Here is an 8,558-nt window from a genome sequence, read left to right as displayed (position 1 = left end):
GAAGACAAAGATTGTAATAATTAGCAAAGAAAGGATAACGGAAGGTCAACTTTACGTCAACCAATCCCCTGTAGAAAGAGTGACGCACTACAACTACTTCTGCACCATAATAAATGAAAAATGGACCAACAACCAGGAGATCAGAGCACTCATCGAAGAAGCTAGATCCACCTTCAATCGGGTGGGGGCCTTCTTCAAGAGTCACAACCTCTCTCTTGATACAAAAGTAAGAATGCTGCGATGCTACCTCTTTTCAGTCCTTTTTTATAGTGTTGAGTCGTGGACCTTGAACGAAGATATGTGCAGAAAACTGGAAGCATTTGAGATGTGGCTATATCGGAGAATACTCAAGATCCCGTTGGCTGACCGAGTCACGAATGAGGAGGTCCTCAAAGAATTAATAAGAACCGAGAAGTACTGACCACCATCAAATCTCGAAAGTTACAATTCTAAGGTCATCATCATTCAATCTTCGCTTATCCACTGCTGGACATAGATCTTCCTCATAATTTTCCATCTATTTCGATCTTGTGCCTCTTGCATCCAATTCCTATGACAACGGTTTAGATCGTCAGTCCAACGTGTTGGTGGACGACCTCTGCTTCGGTAGGCATCATCTCTTGGTCTCCATTCCAGTATCCGCTTTGTCCATCTATTATCTGTCATTCGAGCCACGTGACCTGCCCAGTTCCATTTCAGTGTTGCTACTCTCTCTACTGCATCAGCCACTCCTGTTCTTTGTCGTAGCTGGCGATTTGGGATCTTGTCTCGTAGTGAAACGCCCAACATTGCACGCTCCATCGCCCTTTGACACACACGGATCTTTTGAACTGTTATCCTTGTCATGGTCAACGTTTCGGCACCGTAAGTTAACACTGGCAAAACACACTGATTAAACGTTTTTCTTTTAAGGCATATTGGTATATCAGACGATTTGAAAATATGGTTCAGCTTGCCGAAGGCTGCCCAAGTCAGTCTTATACGACGGAGAAGCTCAACGGTTTGGTTATCTCTAAGGTCATATTATGCGAAATAAATCCAGATATGCTCTCCTTTAAGCCATCCTGCAAGGAACAATATTTGAAAAACGAGGTCCAGGAAGAAGAAGAACATCTTGGTTAAAGAACCTCAGAATCTGGTTCAATACAACATCTGTGCAGCTTTTCCGCGTTGCTGCAGATAAGATAAAGATTGCCATGATGATCGCCAACATTCGTAATGGATAGGCACGTCAAAAAGAAGAAGTTAATCCATTATAAAATAATAGTTAACTTAAACATGCCATAAGAAAATAGTTTTAGAACCTTTTTTTGTTTCTTTAAAGCATTTATACTTTAAATCCAACTCACACTAAATAAAATATTCTCGCTTTCTAATAAACTAAGCAAAAAAATAAGAATTTATTATCAGTTCTAGTAAAAATTTAACAATTGTCGTAAAAAATAAAGTCCTCAAAAACAAGCCAGAAGTGATAATATATCAGTGGGCTCCCCTACACAAGCTATTATCTCCCGCATAACATTGTTTTTAAAATGAACAGCAGAACAGAACGTACCAAAAATGTGCCCCGTAACAAAGCTAATGCCTGTGAAATTAGTCCCCAGAAAAAAGACCTAAAGCATACAAAAACATCGTAATATTCTCTTCTACTCCCACCAGTAATGAGTTTCTCCTTTGTAGACGAGAAATTTAAATATAACAATTTTTGCTATAAAAAGTATTATGCGAAGAATTACGGTTTTTCGTAAAAAGGGTGAACAAGATAAAATATTTCGACAGTGCGAGACCATGAATGCAAACAACTCTATTTTGATGTGGTACATGTCTCCTTGCAAAGTAGACGCTATTCACTGAAACGACGCCTGACATTCGGTGTCGCATATGTGTGTTGTATTTCCTGGGGTGTTGTGTTACCATGAATTTTACATAAGTTGGACACAAAAACTTCAACCAGATATTAATTCTGCAGGTCAGGAAATATGAGTTGTTTGTACAAAAATTGTATTTAGTATACGGTGAAAATTTTTCGGTAAGAAAAAAAAACTAGCAAATATAAGCTTATATATTATTTGTCTTTATTTTTAAATTTTCTACGTTGGTTACAATACGTCTCTTGTTAAATAATTTTTAAACCGCTACCCTCCAGGCATTAAATCCAGTAAGTTCATATAGTTAGATCAATATTAAAAAATTTTTTGTTGAAATCCTTTATAAAAGGTATATAAATTAAAAAACCCAAATGGGCTATGTTATGAAGACAAAACGTTTTCGAAATCCAAGTTCCATCATCAGTGTCTAGGTTTAGATGTTTTGAGCCACCAAATATCTGGGTGAAAACCCGTTAAAAGTTATATGTTACAATTTAGTTTACAATTATTTAGTCTTATATATTAGGATGTTAAAGTTACCAGTGGATATGATAACATGGCAACGTATGACTCCACATGAAGTTGCTGGTCCTGAGACGAAGTGTCTACGAGGACTTGATGATAGCAACTGTCCTCGTAGTGTCAAGTCCTCGTAGACACTTCGTCTCAGGACCAGCAACTTCATGTGGAGTCATACGTTGCCATGTTATCATATCCACTGGTAACTTTAACATCCTAATATATAAGACTAAATATTGTAAACTAAATTGTAACATATAACTTTTAACGAGTTTTTACCCAGATTCAAAACATGTACACCTAGACACTGATGATGGGATATGGATTCCGAAAACGTTTTGTCTTCATGACATAACCCGTTTGGGTTTTTTAATTTATATATTTTTTATAAAGGATTTTAACAAAAAATTTTTGTGATACATGGTATACAGCCAGCTACAGGAACTTAGTTTCCTTGTCGAGATCAATATTAGTTATTAATTATGTTAAACCTTTTATAAAGTTAGTCAGTTTCAGTAAAATAAGAATAAATATTCACCGCATCTTAAACGTTTTACAACATATCATATCTTCTGGTGATACTTACAAAAGAAAATAGGCTTTCTGATATTTAACCTTCTTATAATTATCATTGCTTTAATTTTTGCTATTCCACGAAGAATTTTAAAAGTTTCTGGGCTGGAGAAGATTCAAAACTTTCAAATACTAGAACATCTCAGCAAGACTACTGAGATTATAAACGCATCAAGAAGAGAAAGCTGGAGTACTTAGGACATGTAATGAGAGGTCCCAAATATAGGTTGCTACAAAATATTATGCAAGGAAAAATAGCAAGCAGACGCAGTCCAGGAGGAAGAAATACTTTATGGTTAAATAACTTACAAGATTGGTATGGTATTGATACAGGTATGCTATTTAGAGTAGCAGTGAATAAAATTAAGATACCTATGATGGCAACCAACGTTCTAAATGGACATGGTACATGAAGAAGAGGAGGTCAGCTAAATCTCGTTATCATTTATAACTTGGTTTATGACGTTGCTGCTGTCGTGACACTTTCCCATTTTTTCCCGTATTTGTATTAAATTTTATCTCGTATTTTATCACACCACCGCTTGCCCCAATACATGAATTCATATTAATTAATCATGATAACATTAATTATACGATTTTTTTGTCACAAGATTTCTTGGTTTGTTTTTCATGTAAAAGGCAAGGCCACACTGCAGCAAATTGCAAAACAACTCAAGAATCAAACTAAAAATTTTAACCAAAACCCCCACTCCTAAACATCTTCGAAATCCACACCTCCCCAAATACTTCCAACTAATCCCCCAAAAACTCCAACAAACAACCAATCATCAATATAGATACAATACAGTCTACACAAAATAGCTTAAAATGCAGTTTGTAAGAAATATTCATACTTTCCCCTGCGCAAGACGCTAATTCCCAAAATCCCAAGTCTAGACTTGTTTGTTAAAAAAATTGATGCTTCATCCACAAAACCAAAATAAAAGTAAGAAAAAGACTCAAACTCACATACTTATGGAACCGGCCAAGGCATTCATCTCAGGGCGAGACCCTTTATTTATTCTTGATTTTAATCAAATATCTGATCTCTTTGAAAATGTTTATGGTTTACAGGATCCAGTCAGTGTTACAAAAAACTACACTGACGATTTTGAAGTTTTAGTGAAAATGCTAACAGAAATATACCCTTTTTTCAAACAAAGATTCATTAAAGCTAGATGTACAAAAATAAGGAAAAAAGTACAGATACATTTACAGATGACTTAGTTGGATACTGAGGCATCAGAGACTGAAAGTGAGTTATCTCGGGGATAGAGTCATTAACTTCTGTAACAATCCCAAATTTCAGTTTTTATTTATTACACATAGGCTTCTTTTACAATTTTTCAGTGGAACATTAACAGTTTTTACAATAACCTTCCAATGCTCCAAATTATTCTGACCAGATGCAATCCAGATATAATTTTTCTTCGGGAAACTTTAGAGCTCTGGAAAATCAATATTATTTGAAAATATTGTTATTGTTTAAATGAGGTTTTAATATTACTACTACAATCTATAATTGGCTTTATTTTTTAAGTAAAATGTACAATAAATTAAAAAAAAAAAACAATGAAAATTAAAAAACAGATACTGTAAATCAAAGTTATCTATAACCAAACGTTACAAACCAAACTAGGTTCTATAATATCCTAAATATAACATCTTAATCTGATTCAGACTGCATGTTCTTTTTTATCTCAGTACAATGTACACAAATGTTTGCTTTAAATATCCTGGGCAAGTCCACTCATCACAGCTGATGCACCATTACCATTTTCTTGTGTTCTTATTCCTTGCTCGTCCACAAATATGACAATGCCCAAGGACCGAAGATCGAGTCGAAACTTCTTAAGGAGTTACCTTATTTATTTTTAAAAGAAATTTAATTTTTTCTTTTATTTCTGTTGATATGTGAGTGTTGTCAAGTCGCCTTAACATCAGTGGTGTTATTAACTCAAACGAAATGTCCTGGAGAAAAGTGCTTTTTGTGAGTGATGCAGTGACATTATTAGCCTTATACAGGAAAACTGCATTATTTCCTGATATATTTAATAAATCAAAGAACACGGTGAGCGGCCAACGCCGAGAATTTCGGGAAACATCCTATTGTGCACACAACTGGTCAACCAGATCGACATTGAATTTTGTTTGTTGTAATCCGTTATTATTTTGGGTTTGTTCTAATTTACTGTTTCAGGATCAATACTGTCATCATGGTGCATGGTTGAAACAGCTAATACGATCTTATTTTTTTTGGAACGTACGTTACCAAGGTACATTTTCTTGTAGGAATCCGAATAGTGAAGAATGTATGTCTTTGTTATACGTTCTCTGATGTTATAAATTCTTGTGGTAGATTCCTCTTATTTTTACTAATTGTACCAACAATAGTTAACCGGTTTTAAAGCAAGTAAATGGCCAAAGGTATACTGGTAAACCAGTGATCCATGGTTACATTTCTGCCCGTTCCTTTTATGGTTTAACCATTCTTTTAACAACTTTTCCGCTACCCCAATTAGTTTCAAAAGGTTGGTTGTGTTTCACAGCAAATCTCTATATTATAATAGGTATATGCATATTTGCTTTCTACTAACGCAAATATTTTTATACCATATTTGGATGGTTTACTGGGTATGTATTGACGGAATTGACATTTTCCCCTAAAAGCAAGTAATTTCTCGTCAACTGTTAAATATTTTAAAGGTGTAAAATTTTTTTAAAAATTTTTAATAAAAACTCCAAAAATGTCTCGTATAGGAGCGCAAGTTTATTAAGGTTTTCTTCTTTGTTGTCTAGAATTAAAGTCGTCAAACCTCAAACATCTCAGTAGAATTCGCAAACGATTTAAAGACGTTTACGTCAAGTAAATAACTTTAACACCAGTACCTTTCTTATTATCATTTGCAAAACATTTAGTCTTTCAGATTTTAGAACACCTGCTAAAAAGAGTACACCAATATGACCAAATTTATTCGACATCGGTCATTTTAGTATCTCTGTGGCGTTGGAAATTTGCTCTTACCTTCTCTTTCCTTTCATTTCTTTGACGATATTATGATCTAGCATACATTTGAAGAATTTAAACTGCGTTTGTGCGTTTCTAGCTTCTTTTATTGATCCTGGTAACTTCAAAAAATATTTGTTGCACGAGTTCTTGAAGTAGGCGCGGGACACATCTTACTCCACTTTGTTTTTTTTTGTCTTTGCTAAGATAGTATTTTGAAATTATTTTTCCTTCATCTTCTTCTCCTTGAACCTCTTCATACCAGTCTTGTTCCTATTCTTGTTCAGATATTATACATTATTGTTCTAGAACATCGTCAGATACAATTTGCTCAACATTATAGTCATCTGAAATTGCTGATAAAACTTATCTTAACCGCCGAATACAAAATATAATTTTTAGTTTAGGATTACGTAAGTACACGCGTCGATTACAAAGATAACATAACCGAATCAAGTTCTTACACCTACACACATCAAGCGACAGTCGCATACTGAAACAGTTCCTTATACTATAATACTTATACTAAATATACTGTCCTAAAGATATAAGGAGATTCAAGACATTTAGCGAGAAGAAACAATGCCAGATGAATGAAAAGTAGGGGTTATTGTACCAATACACAAAAAAGGAAACAAAAGAGTACTAACTACCAAAGAATAATACTCCTAAACACTACCTTCAAAATCCTTGCAAACATCCTGATAGAAAGAACCACAAAATACACAGAAGGAATCGTTGGAGATTATCAATTCAAGATTTAGACCGGGCCACTCTACCATTGACCAGATATTCACAATAAAACAGATAATGAAAAAATGCTGGCAGTTTGATTGTGAGTTTCATCAGATGTTCATAGATTTTGAACAAGCATTTGATAGAGTATGCAGGGCCAGACTGTGGACAGCGATGCAGGAACTTGGCTTTCCAAAAAAACTAGTCATGTTAATACGGATGTGTATGGAATGGTTACGATGTAAGGTGAGAGTTGGACAACAATACTCGGAGACATTTGAAATAAACAATGGACAGGGAGATGCACTTTCACCACAACTCTTCAACTTAGCTCTGGAACACCTAATCAGAAGTGCAAGAATCGAAAAACCGAATACAGTATTTCATCGAGAAGGACCAAACTTACTACTGGCATTTGCAGACGATATCGATATAATAGGAAACATACGATTAAGGACGAAGGAGACTTTCGTGAGGTTCAAGAAGGAAGCAGAGAAGATGGGGCTCCAAATCAACAAAAATATGACGAAATATATGTATATGAGCCGCAATAACCAAAGCAGAGACAAAATCGGTCAGAACATCACCTTCGATGACTTTAACTTTGAGCGCGTTAGAGAATTCAAGTATCTTGGAACAACAATAACTGAAGAGAATAACGGATCTCAAGAAATAAACAATATAATCCAGGCCGGCAACAGATGTCTTTTTGCCCTCCAAAACCTTATAAAATCCAAACAACTAACAAGACGTACGAAAATACAGGTCTATAAAACAACCCTACGAGCCGTTGTGATGTATGGAAGCGAAACGTGGACGATAACAAAGGCAAACGAACAGATACTATATGTTTGGGAAAGAAATATCCTAGAGAATATCTTTGGCCCTGTGCTGGATGAAGCATCAGGACAGTATAGGATAACTAACATAGAGCTCGAAGAACTTTACTCAGACGCCAACATCATAAAAGAAATGAAGTACAGAAGACTCCAATGGACAGGACACCTCAGAAGACATTCTGATGAACGAATAGTAAGACTGGTGTGGGAGGAAGTCCCAACTGGAAGGAGGCCATACGGACGCCCTCGTCTCCGGTGGTGAGATAATATAGCAGGAGACCTAAGCACTATGGGCGTGGAGAATTGGATGGAGATTGCTCAAGACAGAAAACAGTGGAGGGATGTTGTCGAGTCGCCCAGAACTCACGAAGGGTTGTAACACCACGAAGTAAGTAAGTAAGTAAGTAAGTAACTTTATATACAGTATAGTCCGAATAGCAATATTATAAAATACAATGGATTACGTCTGTAATCCGCGCGTAAAATGTAACAACTATAAAGAAAAGTTAACAATCAAATATATATATATATATATATATATATATATATATATATATATATATCAGAGAAATGTTCAGCATTAACGCAAAGCGCATGTTGCACAATATACTGAACAACTAAGTGATAATTTAGGTCTACAGTAAATAAAAAATATGTCAAACCCAAAAAGTTTCTTAACTTCAATAATTAACATTCTTAATGTTGTAACGGTAAGACTACCAAAGAGAACTCAAGTACTATTGTAAAAATAATACCTCAATTAACCATGGGAGCTTATCGTCTATACCTTGCCTAGCTCACTATCTCAAGAGTGAGTTCGTCTTGTCTTAAACTAGGGATTGAACCTGAGTTCTCAGTTGATAGCCAATAAGACAAATTTTAACCAAACATATTTATTTAAAAGAATAAAAAAACAATAATTAACCCTGCCAAAGCTTAACAGTTAATAAGTGCTACTTATTGCTTCGATGGGCTGCTTGTGTGTTCTAGCTGTTAGGTCCTCCAATTAAGTTGTGG

The sequence above is a fragment of the Diabrotica undecimpunctata genome, chromosome 9, assembly GCF_040954645.1.
Source record: "Diabrotica undecimpunctata isolate CICGRU chromosome 9, icDiaUnde3, whole genome shotgun sequence".
Taxonomy (NCBI): Eukaryota; Metazoa; Arthropoda; class Insecta; order Coleoptera; family Chrysomelidae; genus Diabrotica; species Diabrotica undecimpunctata.
The sequence above is the reverse complement of the archived record's forward strand: the minus strand, read 5'-3'. Positions refer to the sequence as shown.